The sequence below is a fragment of the Gracilinanus agilis genome, chromosome 2 (assembly GCF_016433145.1).
Source record: "Gracilinanus agilis isolate LMUSP501 chromosome 2, AgileGrace, whole genome shotgun sequence".
NCBI classification, from domain to species: Eukaryota; Metazoa; Chordata; class Mammalia; order Didelphimorphia; family Didelphidae; genus Gracilinanus; species Gracilinanus agilis.
The window spans coordinates 171,556,187-171,566,747 of NC_058131.1; the positions used below are offsets into that span (position 1 = coordinate 171,556,187).

General features: G+C 40.2%; 1 pseudogene; it reads left to right on the plus strand.

Moving 5' to 3' along the window:
• LOC123233431 overlaps positions 1-5,481 on the plus strand; it is a 73,049-nt pseudogene extending 67,568 nt beyond the window's left edge.
• Positions 5,482-10,561: the final 5,080 nt, after the last annotated feature.

The following is a 10,561-nucleotide window of genomic DNA, read 5'->3' on the forward strand; positions in this document are numbered from 1 at the left end:
ACATTATATATAAAATATATCAATCCTATATAACTATAAGCTGCTAGTATATAATATCTATATATAATTTTTATATATATAAAAATATGTCAATCTTCTATAACCATGAGCTGCTTGGTTCTTCTCCCTTCCAGTTAGCCTCTGGTGTCAGGCTGACCATCCCCTTGACACACACAACCCTTCCTTGCCTTACCTATTGAGAGATGTGTCCAGATAGATGAGGCAATTGCTTATTTCTTCTAGGTCTTGAAGGGGGCATAAATTCAGCTTTGCAATTACATGGTACAAAATGTCATAAACACACATAACTCACTACCAGCTCTAGTTTATGAAAAATATGGAAGCCCTGAGCTTGGGAAGCTTTCCTCCCTGGAGTTCTGGCAGAGCCTGAGGGTCAGAACATACTAGAAATGATAACAATAAAAAAAAGTACCTCGTGTTTAAATAGCAGCTGAGCACTTTCACATCTGTGGTCTCATTTTATCTAGTAATATACCTGTGAGATAGACGATAGGGAACGCTTTACTTGTTTTATAGATGGAGAAAGTATAGGCTTTGGTTTGGAAGGCTAAATGCCTTTTTGAAGTGAGTTCAGGCCTGGGTCAGGAGTAGATTCTACATCTTGCACTTAAGGTCAGTCTTGGGAACATCTTGAATGAAGAAAAAAAAGAAGAATCTATTGGCTGAAATATGCAGAGCATCCTGAGCCTTCAAGAGAAGGCATCGGTGCCCAGGTTTTCTTGAGTCAGGGGCCTCCCAGCGGCTTAGGCAGTCTCTGTGGGTGAGACTCTGGGGTCCTCTGGGAAACAGATAGATGACCATCACCACCTGTTTTCTTTGGGCCCTCTTAGCTGGATCCAATCCAGGGGGGTGGCCCTCCTAGCTCACAGAGAAGGCGACTAGCTGCCGGATATTTAGGAAAGGTTAATCTTGCCGTACTGGACACTGGTTACAGGTATCATTTACTTTATGGGTAGGTTTGACCTCATTGAGGCAATTGTAGACCCAGGGACAAATTAAGCTGCAGGGTATAAGGCCCTTTAAGGAAAATGTACCTTTTGGGAGGTTATGTGCAAAACTAATCACTTATCTTAGCACAGAGTGTTCTCTGGGGCTAAGTGAGCATGAGTTGAAAGCAATATTCAATCCAATTAAGATTATGGTTTAAAAAAATAGGAAGGAAAGTGTTTTGGCCAGGGATAGATATCTAATATAAAGTATTTCTAATAAATAATCCTTAACAAGAAGACATTTCTTTCCTGATCAGCATTGTTATCTCTCTCAGGTTCTAGATATCTTCTGAATCAGAAATTTCCCTGCACTGTAGCTCTATATGAGTCAATCGTGTGATATGGCAGCCCCCAAACTAAAGGACTCTTGGGCTTCATTGTATTAAGTAAGGCATAATGCTAGGTCTAGGGCTGGGATCGTTCTTTGTATTCAGTTCTGGGTGCCACATTTTAGGAGGGTCATTGATGAACTGGAGAATGTCCAGTGGAAAGTGACCAACGCTATGAAGGGCCTTGAAGATCATGCACGTGAGGATGAGTAAAAGGAAATGGAATGTTTAACTTGGAAGAAAGAAGACTGCAGGGGGACACAATGGCCTTTTTTTCAGGAGTCTAAAGGGCTGGCATGTGGGAGAGGAGCCAGACTTGTTCTGCTTAATTCTAGATCTAGAACTGAGAGAAATAAATGAGTGGACATTGCAGAGGGTTGATGAACTGACATGATAAATAGAAAAGCTTCCTATTAGAGTTCTCTGAAGGTGGAATGGGGAGAGGTAGGGAGTTCTGTTTCCCTGGAGGTCTTTAAGCAAAGGCCAGATTACCATTTGTCCTGTATATTATAGAGAAGATTCTTGTTCCAGTCCAGGTTGTTTAGGGTCCCAGAAGTCCCTTGAAATGCTTGAGAACATGGAGAGTGTATAAATAGGTAAACAAAGGACTATGGAATGTCCTGAGGAGTAGGGACTCACTACTGACTGGCAGAAGAGAGGGTAAGGGGTTAGGGAAGGCTTTTTGGATAAAGGAGCATTAGAGTTGGGATTTAAAGGATGTGAGCAGGGAGTTAGTGGTCTTCTTTGTATATTGAAATATTTGTGTGTAGGAATTCAGTCAATGCAGTTGGGAGTAGTGGACCACATTCTAGTTATAGGGCAGAGTCTGAACAAAAAGCAAAGAATGAGAAAGTCTAGTTTTTGTCCCCTTTCGCAGGTATAGCAAACAAGTCTCATTTGGCCAGAGTGTCATGTGTGAGCATCGTGTTACGAGATAAGGCTGAAATGCTAAGATGGTGCCATGTTGGGGAGGGCCTTAAATGACAAATTCAGGAGACTGCACTTGACTTGAAAGTCAGAGATTTTGTTGGTTCTCTTTTTTTCCACTAGGACAAACGTCTTGCACGTAGTAGGCTCCTAAAAATGTTGGTGTAAATGAATGAGCTTTGAGCAAAAGAACCAGGTTTAGGCTTGAGGAAAAATGTGTCTGTCAGTGGGTGAAGGATGGATCAGAGGGCAGAGGGAGCGCTGTGAGGAGGCTCTGGCAATAGTCCAGGCGGGTAGTAATGAGGGCCTGCAGGAGGGTGATGGCTGTGGGAGATACTGTCATCTAGAGTTCCATTTTGCTCATTACTCACTCACTCTTTAACCCACCCCAAGCCTGACACTTAGCATCTGAAATTTTTTGCACAAAGCAAGGTCCCTGGCCCTGCTCATACAGTTTTCTTTCCGGCGCACATGTAAAGACTTTTAAGCTGGCCGCTCTGTTTTATAAGGTTGCTACTTCCTGCCCTTACTTTATTACATCTGTTCTTTGGGGCATGGTATTATAAATTGGGCATGTGATGATGTGTAATCACTAACTGAAAAGCCAATACTATTTTTTTTCTTGCTACAATAGCAGCAAAGCAAATAAAAGGCAAGAATGACAGGGTTTGAGCTATTCTTGACAGAGGGATTTATGGGCACATGTATATTTAAAATCTGATTTGAAATTGAAGAGGCAGAATGATATAGAGGAAAGAATGCTATATTGGGAGGCAGAGGAGTTGAGATGCTGGCTCTGGTGGACTTGGCCTGGAGTCAGGAATATCTGAGTTCAAATATGGCATCGGTTACCTCCCAGCAATGTGACTCTGGGCAAGTCACTTAATCCCTATCCGCCTCAGGTTCCTCATCTGTAAAGTGGGGATGATAATAGCATTTAATTTCCAGGGTTGTTGTGCCGTATAAATGTGAGCTATTATTACTATTTTTATTATTACCATGTGGGCTTGGCAAATCTTTTGGCTTCTCTTGGCTCCAGTTTCCCCATTTCTGAACTAAGATTATGTTCTCTAGGTTGGACTAAGTTCACCTTTGCCAGGTGATACTAGAGCTAGAGCTCTGGGCCTGGAGGAAAGAAGATCTGAATTCAAATAGGGTGTCAGGTACTTCTTAGTAGTCTTACACTGGACAAGCCACTGAACCCCTGACTGCCTCAGTTTCCTCGACTGTAAAATGAGGATAACTATAGCACTTGCCTCTCAAGATTGTTCTGAGGATCAAGTAAGCTAATATTTGTAAAGCACTTAGCCCTGTGGTTGGCATGTAGTAGGTACTTAATAAATGCTTTCCTTTCTTCCTTCTTTTTGAGTTTAAATCTGGGATCCCATGAAAACATTGCAATTCTAATGATGCTGGTTTCCTTAGAAGTCCTCATTTCAGTTTGCTTCCTGGGAGAGTGTTTTGAATACCTGATAGTTTTGGGATAGGGAGGGCCAGTGTGGAGGGCCAGTAAGATATTTTACTTTTAGGCTCATTGCTTTAGAAATATTTAACCATTGCCTCAGCTTCACAGGCAGTGTAACTTGGTGGAAAGAGCACCAGGCTTAGAGTCCTGTGCTCATCACTTATGAGCAAATGACTCCTATATATGTAAACTGGGAATAATAAGATTCCCACTATCACATCACTCAGCTATTTTAAGTAATTATTAAAGTGCTTTTAAATGCTTTTTTATTCATCCCACCTTTGATGTTTACTATATAGATGACTGTGGCATGTTACTTAGTTTTCCTAAGCCTTATTTTCTTTATCTGTGAAATGATGGAGTTGGTCTATAATCCATCTGAGGTCCTCTCCCACTCTAGAATTATAACCTTTTGTGTGACTTGGCAAAGTGGTCATTAAATGGATCAGTCTTATTTGGATGGAGGTCTAGTGAAGTACCCTAAGAATGGGTACAGGAGTATGTGTTATTAAAAAAATTTTTTTTTAACCGCCAGGACTTAGAGCTAAAGGCAGTGGGCAGCTAGGTGGCATATTGGACAGAGTGCTGGGCTTACGTCAGGAAGACCTGAGTTCAAATTCAGTCTCAAACATTTACTATCTATATGACCCTGGATAAGTCACTTAAAGCTGTTTGCCTTAGTTTTCTCATCTACAAAATGAGTTGGAGAAGGAAATGGTAAAAATATTCTAGAATCTTTGCAAAGAAAATCTCATATGGGGTCATAAAGAGTCAGACACAACTGAAAAACAACTGAACAACAAGATAAAGATATAGATGGCATGCTTATTATATTTCCAGGTCTAACATTCCTCATATGACAGCTTTTCAAATACTATTAAATAGCTCTCATGTCCTTACTAAGACTTCTTTTCTCCAAACTAGAGTTTCCTAGTTCATTCAACTGATATTTGTTGAATATCAAGGTCTTTCACTATCTTAGTTGCTTTTTTCTGCATACTCTCTAGTTTATCAATGTACTTCTTAATGTAGAGAGCCCTGGGAAGGGCCAAGCTATGATGTATTATGGGGATAAGGAGATAAAGGCCGCCTGGATTTTCAGTCTTCTCTTGCTAGCATAGCCACTGCTATTTGCATCAGACAGAGAAGCAAAATGGAGAAAGTTAAAAGTAGTTTCCTCACACAATATTGCCTAGTTTCTTCTTTGTTTGAGGAAATAAGAGTCCAAAGGGTATCTGCCTAGCCAGCAGAATATATGACCTAAGAACTTAAATAATTTTTTGATAAGTCAGTTGGGAGCTGAACTGAGAGACTGGAGGGAGACAGAGTAAAGTCAAATAAATCAGTTTAGAGAACTCAAACAAAGGGATTTAGGGAAGACTTAAATAGAAGAACTCCGTTAAGAGTTTGGATAGCAGACTTGATTTCCAAAGTGGCTCTGATGGATGTGAATACCCCCAGTGGCACTAAAAACAGCACAGGCAAGCACTTTGAAGTAAAAAAGTGGAATGCGGTGGCTTGCTGGGCTTAGGATATTATAGTTGACCACTGTGCCATCTGCAGGAACCACATTATGGACCTTTGTATAGAATGTCACTCAACCAGGCATCGGCCACCTCTGAAGAATGTACTGTCCCGTGGGGAGTCTGTAATCTTGCCTTCTACTTCTACTATCTCTCACTGGTTCACAACCCACCAGGTATGATCCCTGGACAGCAGAGAATGGGAGTTTCAAAAGTATGGGCATTAGAAAAAGTACCTTCTTCCTCAAAATTATCTCTTTTGTTTGCTACTTGATGACATTGTCCCGTTGCCTAATTTTACATGAGTTGCTGTTCTGTTACCTAATTTTACATGAGTTAATGCCAGTCTTCTGTCTCAGGAAGAGCTTCTTTTGAATTGGGTCTTAATGCCGCCATATTGTATTCTGTGTGAAATAGAAAAGCCTTCTTGGATCCAAAAGAAATCAGAGCTCATGCAATAGACCTGATCTTAGCCTGGGTGTTTTTTACTTTCTAATGGTACCTGGATGAGTGGAGGAGCCTCTTAACCATTGGTTGAGAGGGCTGACCAGGAAGCCTTGTAGGAGATTCATAGTCATTGGCCAAGGAAAGCGATAACCCCCTGGTTAGAGAAGGACTCTTACTATCTCCACTAGGCGAAGGGCATAGCTGCGAATGCTAAAGATGGCATTTTATCTGAGGACTTTGACTGAAGTACAGCAGGAAGAACTATAATTTTCCCCATAGGGGAAGAAGGTTTCTTAACCAACGTCTTTAGCTATTATATGTTGGAAGTACCTGAAAGGGTTAGTTATCTTTTCCTTAGGCTTACTAACCACAATTTCTCTAGTGGTTGTTGGACCATGAAGATAGCTGGATAGCTGAATACCAACTGAAGTAGTGGATACCTAATGAAAAGCAGCTGGGACACAACGCTAACAGGTCATGGAGGGAGATAAAACACTTGGAAGAAATCACTTGAGATCAGTGTCTTTATGGGAGCAGGTCAGTAGAAAGAAACTCAATGACATGAATCAAAGGCACTGGGAGCTTTGTAATGTCAGAAGCTTTGGTTGTACCTTCATTCCTATTTCCTGGCCATAAAAGGTGTCAGTCATAGGTATTATCCATATGTAAACTGGCCCCCATCATGATTTCTATGTGGGTCTACTCTTCTCTCTATGAGTGTATATGATGGATATATGATATGTATATGATGTGTATGTGATGGAAAGGTAAGTTTAAAGTCTATAAAGGGGGTGTAGCTGGGTAGTATAATGGATAGAGTACCAGGCCTGGAGTTGGGAGGACTTGGGTTCAAATCTGACCTCAGGTATTTCCTAGGTCTGTGATCCCAGGCAAGTCACTTAACCCTGTTTGTCTATTCCTTGCCACTCTTCTGCCTTGGAATTGATATTTAGAAGGCAAGGGCTTAAGAAAAAAAGGCTACGAAGGGTGTTCTCTTATTAACTGCTGTTTAATGAAAACATTTTGTTGTGAAAGACCGTCTTTTGACTGACTAGAAAAGTAGTCATTTGTGAGACCTTTGAGCAATGGTTTGGAGAAGTTTCTAATCTACAAAGTATCTAGAATCTGGGGTAGATAATTTAGTGCTATACTGTGAAAGACTGACCAGGATCAGAGATCCTTGTCAGAGATTCTCCATGTTGGATGGCCCAAATCCTGTTGGAGTCCATTAGAAAAAATTTTCAGGTTGTAATTCAACAACCACAATATCAAATGAGATATATCAAAAGAGATAACATGTGAAGAGCTATGTAAACTTTAAGGTGATATGTAAATGCTAGCTATTATAAACAAAAAATTTATTCACATACACATATTACATATATGGTGTCTCCTGTGATATTGGAAATTTAGGGTCCTTGGTCTTAATATTGAGATCCATGATATAAACTTCCTGTGGATGTTTAGGGGACTTGAAAACTACATTTCCCATGATTCCTCTTATGTAATACAGGTGGGCAGGAAGTGTGATTAGGTAGACAGAGGTATAAAGTCTCAGAACTTGATTGAGCATTCTCTTTCCTAGGAAGCAGCCAAGGGGAGGGTATGGAGGGCATTCGAATTAGATCTTAGCAGGCATGTGGCTTTCTTAATTATCAATATGGATTACAATAAACCCTTAATATTTTAGAATATATCCTTCTATATCAATTTTATTTGTTACACTCCAAAGTCTTAGTAATATTTTAAGCTATTTTAAATATCTATTCTGTGGGGACAGCTGGGTAGCTCAGTGGATTGAGAGTTGGGCCTAGGGTTGGGAGGTCCTAGGTTCAAATCTGGCCTCAGGCAAGTCACTTAACCCCCATTGCCTTGTCTTTGACACTCTTTTGCCTTAGAACCAATACACAGTGTTGATTCTAAGACAGAATGTAAGGATTTAAAATATGTATATGTATATATATTATATAATAGAGATTATCTATAATACTTAGCTTTTGTATACATACATATATGTGTACAGTCAGTTCTGCTGTAATGTGACATATTTCCAGAAATGACCTCTCTATGCAAAATCACACAATAAAAATTACAGGGTTTATAGGAAAAACTGGTGTAGAACACTCAAAAACATTTTCATTGACACATAAAAAAATAGGAACCTAATAAAAATGGTAGCATAGACGTATACATGTTTAAAGGCTAATAAATATTACAATAAATAAATGCCTACAGTCTCAGGCTGTCACTTGCCTTGTGCCCTTCCCTTAGGGCCCAGGTTGACAAAGTATAGGGTTACTGGTGAGAGGATGGCTTCCGTGGGCAGCAACTTGAGAAAGGGAAGGTACCACTGAGGAAAATGGGAAGGAAAGGAAGTAGAGGGTGGAATTCATGTTCAGATTAGCTCTCTTCTGTCTATAGCTCTTATTCTATTATACTAGAAAATATATAATAAACATGGCACTTTACATTGAAAATGATCAGGTTTGTTTGTGGAAGTAGACATCAGAAGGGCTGCAGCTTTTGAGTTTTGTGAAGTGGTTCAGTTTTCTGCATTCTTATGGAAAAAAAATTGCACATAGGCAAACTAAAATTTGAGTTATATCCAAAATGTTCCCTAATATTTGACTGTCATTGGAGCAAATTTGCATTTTCAGAGCAAGTGTTAAAGCAGAACCAACTATATACATATGCATGTATATACATACAGTATATGTATAGATGTATATACACCTATATCACACATATAAAGGGTGTCTCAAAAGTCTTAATGAAGTTTTAAACTAGTAAATATATTATTGGCCAGACCAACTGCTTTAAAATAACTATTGCATTGTATATTATTTCAGGTCAAAGAGTCATTAAATCTCTAGGGTACTGGGATATGACAATGTACCTAGAGCCCACAGAGGACTACTAAATAAAGGACTACCTCATGTGTTGGTAAATAAGGACACTGAAAGTATCTTATATGGGGCAGCTAGATGGCTCAGTGGGCAGAGAGTCAGGCCTGGAGACTGGAGATCCCGAGTTCAAATCTGGTCTCAGAGGCTTTCCACCTGTGTGACCCTGGCAACCTTGATCTTGATTACCTAGGCCAGGGGTCAGCAATCTTTTTGGCCGTGAGAGCCATAAACGCCACATTTTTTAAAATGTAATTTCGTGAGAGCTGTACAGTGCTCACAGTGCGGCTCCTGTAACGGCGCCTGAAAAAAAAATGGACTTTATGGCTCCTGTAGAAAGAGCCATATCTGGCCCTCAAAAGAGCCAGATATGGCTCGAGAGCCATATGTTGCCGACCCCTGCACTAGACCTTACTACTCTTCTGCCTTGAAACAGACACTCAGTATGGATTCTAGGAAAGAAGGTAAGAGTTTTTAAAAAGTGCCTCATATATTTTGGAGTTAGATGTGAAATATTTACTTAATGACTTGAAGAGGATCTAACTCTGTCGGCTTTCTGAAAATTATCTGACAAATTGACCATTACTGAGCAGGGGAGTACTATGGTCAGACTTCTGCTTTAGGACCATCACCCTTAGCTGTGTGGAGGATGAATTGAGGAGAGGGAGAGACTCAAGGTAGGGCCACCCAACATGAAGCTTTTGCAATAGTCCAGGTTGGTGGCTGCAAAGATCTGAACAAGGGTGGTAGCTGAATGAGTGGAGAGAAGAAAACATATTTGAGAGATTTTGAAATAGAATTGACAAGATTTGGCAACTCGAGGAACTAGCATTCAGTTCTGTAGATAGCTTGAACCCCAAATTCATGATGCTGGAATATTTATAAAGGTTTGAGAAGCAATTTGACAATATAAAACTCCACAGTGAGCCTATGACCAGTTCTTTAATATCGTTCAGTATGAGGGGAAGAAATCCTCTAAGTCGCTGATGTGCAAACTACGCCTGCAGACCAGATGTGGCCCCCTGAAATGTTCTGTCTGGCCACTTGACATTATTCTTAATCTGATGAATACAATGAGTAGGATATAATACAATGAAACTTTGAAAGAGTTGCCTTAGAAACAGACTGACAGATGAGCATTTCCTTTCCTTTGTCCTCCTATTTAAAAAGTTTGCCCATCACTGCTCTAGTTAGATAGACTACTATTGGGCTTAGTATACAAAGGAACAGCTAGGTTGCACAGTGGATAGAGCATTGGGTAGAGTTAGAAAGATCTGAGTTCAAATTTGACCTTAGATATCAGCTGTGTGAAGTCAGAGGCGACTGAAACGACTGAATGTTTCAATATAATTGTATTCTTTCGTAATATAATGTATTTTATTTCATGCATTTATTCTGAGAAAAGGTCCATATATTTCACCAAAAGTCCATTACACATAAAAAGGTTAAGAACCCTTGGACCAGAGGTCCTTTCAGTTGTGAGATTCTATGATCTTGCAACTTTGGACTTGTCTCTATCCTCCGATTCTTGTTCTTTTTTCTCCACTTACATGATTTCTCTCTCTCTCCCTTCTCCCTCCCCCACCCCCCTTCTGTCATGCTTGAGTGAGCTTCTACCTTATCTCCATCCGTAGAAGTCCCTCCCTTCCTATAAGGAATCACCTAAGGCGCCACTTTCATCCCAAAGCTTTCTTTCCTTGACTCCTCCTTCTCCCTTGTGTGAAAGTGATCTCTCCCTCCTCAAATCTCTCACAGCTCTTTGCCTGGACCCCTCCCATGTGCTTATCTTACTCGAGTCAGTCATGGTTATTTCCCCCTCCTATTAAATTTGTTGCTGGAGAGAGGGGGTCTGTGTTTAGCTTTTTCGTTGTTGTTGTTAATTCCAGTGTTTCCTTACCAAGTTACCTTGCATTTATTTTGTATATGCATACATATATCTATATCCTTATTTACCTCT